The sequence below is a fragment of the Grus americana genome, chromosome 9, assembly GCF_028858705.1.
Source record: "Grus americana isolate bGruAme1 chromosome 9, bGruAme1.mat, whole genome shotgun sequence".
Lineage (NCBI taxonomy): Eukaryota > Metazoa > Chordata > Aves > Gruiformes > Gruidae > Grus > Grus americana.
The window spans coordinates 2,209,323-2,211,971 of record NC_072860.1 but is presented as its reverse complement, the minus strand read 5'-3'; the positions used below and the strand labels follow the sequence as shown (position 1 = coordinate 2,211,971).

Sequence of the window (2,649 nt, the reverse complement as noted above, 5' to 3'; positions counted from 1 at the left end):
GCCCTTTCCCGGGGCGGGACGCGACGCCCAGACCGTGGGTGCCGTCCCCGCCCCGGCCTGCAGGGACCCGGTGACTCCGCCTGGGATTCAACGTGCGAAAGTTTCCCCTCGTGTTACGCCTCCTCGGGCATCGTTTTACACCTAGCCCCGCAGTTCCGTGCCGGGATACCGGCGGTAACCCCTGCGTGGAAAGGATGTCACGGCGTGATGGGACGCAACACGCTCCTGGGGTTTGAATGGAAAACATCCGTCACAAGGGCTGGTCTTGCTTAAAACTCCGCAAGAGGCTAAGGCCCGTGTGATTTTTCTTTAATTAATACAGAGGAGCTAACGAAGTGAGGATTTATCTCTATTATCAACCCTGTTTTCAGCACAAATCCAAAACATAGCCCCATACTAGCTACTATGAAGAAAATTAACTCTATCTCAGCTCAAACCAGGACAGGTAAGCTTTGCCGTGTTGTAAAATCCTACTTAGAAAATTATCGGTTTGTAAAAAGAGCTAAAAGATAGAAAAAAAAAAGAAGAAAGTTTCTAATATTACAAAATGTATCCTTTGCATGAAAATATAATTCAAGGGAAAGAAAAGGTTCTTCAGAGGGAAAATTTCTGGACATTGAAGAATTGATGACTGTTTGCATTGATCTGTGGTGGCTGGTTGCCCTGTGCTGCGAGCATCCCTGGTGCAGCTCTTCAGGAAGCAATTCAGAAAACATGAGGAGGATGCTCCAGGAGCATCTGCTCACAGAGCTGGGTAAGGTACATGTCAGAGCCAACCCTCAGACCAGGGTGACTCTCCCAGTAACTCCCCAAAAACCCACCAGCAACCATACGTGCTTCTCCCAGGTACAGGTGTGTGATGAGGGTGTTGTTTAATCTGCGGGGTGCAATTTATCCTAATTAGCTCACTGGGGAAAGTTAACTTTGCTTGAAATGTTTTTATAGCTCTACATTCTCTTTTTAATATCTCTTGGTCTTTAAATGTCAGCCACTGGGCAGAATGGCTACAGCTCCTTCCCCGGGTCTGGAACAGGTACAGATAATTTTAGAACTTGATTTATGCATACAGAAAGGTCCGTACGAATATATAGTCTTCACCCACTGCAACTGCTGCCTTTGTTGTTATTGCTGCTGTGGTGGGTCAGTACAGCTTGTCTGTCATTTGTTATATAAAAAAAAAAAAGGCATAATACTCTGCAATTTGCTTGTAAAACTGTGTTTTAGGAGTTTATGAAAATGCTGTAAACTATGCCTTGGCGGGCTAACTGATCTGTTGTATTTTTATTAACCAGAATGAAACCAAAGATCACTCTGAGTTGTGCTTTCTGTTGATAATTTACAGGTCTATTTTACTTGTCCTTTAATAAGAGAAGTGCTATAGTGCTGACAAAACAGGACTCTTCTGAGCATCAACAATCACAGAAGAAAGCAGTTCTCAGGAAAAGAAAGCTCAGTGACTCTACAGAGTCGTGGAAAGGCTCCAGTAAATGTTTAAGGTTTATTATTGTGAGCTTTATGTTTGTCTTTTTTTTTCCTTCCCTTCAAGATAAATAGAGTTGGGTAGTGAGAAGAGGAAGTGCATTTAAGTGGAAAAGCAGAGAAATTTTAAGTCTTCAGAGCTTTCTGTGAAGTATTTAATCCGTCCTGTGCCAAGCTGTACAGGGGCCTAAGCGTAAATGCAACTCCCAAACCAATGGAGGAAGACGAGTGCAGGGCCCTGGGTTAGGCTGCTGGCTGTTTTTTCTCTCACAGCAGTCTGATCCTGGGCGCAGGCAGCCGTGGGAGAGGGTTGAGGTTGCCTGTTGGAGCACTTAACCGTGACAAAATGTAATCAAGATGGTCAAGTTTCTTTCTGTAAGCTTTTGAGAAATTCCCCAAAAGCTTGTACAGGTCTCCAGCGCAGAGCTTTCTCTAGGCCTAGGCCCGCCAAAAGAAAAGATACCTCGCTGTACGAAGAGAAATACAGCTAAACCTGCATATCTAGTATTACTCATGTCTTCATGCTCTGCTAGGGGACAGCTTTACTCTCATTTGTCTGAGGCAGCTGATGCCATTGCAGAAGTAAACTAGGATTATGGTTGAGGCTTAACTTTGTGTAAGAAATTTTGAGTAGTAATGAAAGGCTTTTCTTTCAACAGGACAAGGCAGACAGTGAGGTAGGTCGTGGATATTCCTCTGGGTGGTGTTAGGTTTTGTCAGCCCTTTGATTTGTAAAATTCGTAGTCTTTTGACTACATAGTAGAGGGTAATGCTCAGAAAATGTACCTGGTGCCCATTCCAGCTCTGGAGAAAGGAGAGGCTTCTCAAAACGGGAATATAAAATCCATAGAGACTCCATTACTAGAAACGGAAAGGAGGGATATTCACCAAAAGACAGATTTCAATGAATATGGAAGTGCTTTGCCTTCCAACCCTCCTGCCCCGCATGTGCTGTGGTAAAAGCAAAAGAACCCTGCAAGTCTGTCAAGTCTCCTACAACCTCCTGGGATCATCAGCCTTGTTCAGGAAGTGCTGAATGATGCAAACGAGTGCTTTATTTATAAGAAGCTTGGGTTAATTTTTATTAAGGTCCTTCAGAAGATGCAGCTTAATTTGCTATAAATGTATTCATACAGAACAAAAAAAAGTCCTGAAAAATTATTATTTGAC

At 43.6% G+C, this 2,649-nt stretch overlaps 1 protein-coding gene across 3 annotated transcripts in view; it reads left to right on the top strand.

Annotated features, from left to right (window-relative positions):
• Positions 1 to 104: 104 nt before the first annotated feature.
• The window catches only part of MAP3K13 (mitogen-activated protein kinase kinase kinase 13), an 82,748-nt gene continuing 80,203 nt past the window's right edge, over positions 105 to 2,649 (top strand). Inside the window, exons 1-3 of one of the 3 annotated variants that reach the window (XM_054835001.1) lie at positions 105 to 445; positions 579 to 754; positions 1,343 to 1,483. The gene's annotated coding sequence lies outside the window, so the exon portion shown is untranslated. Of the gene's footprint in view, positions 446 to 578; positions 1,484 to 2,649 lie in introns of all 3 variants that reach the window. The other 2 variants (XM_054835005.1, XM_054835003.1) reach the window with 2 other exon arrangements.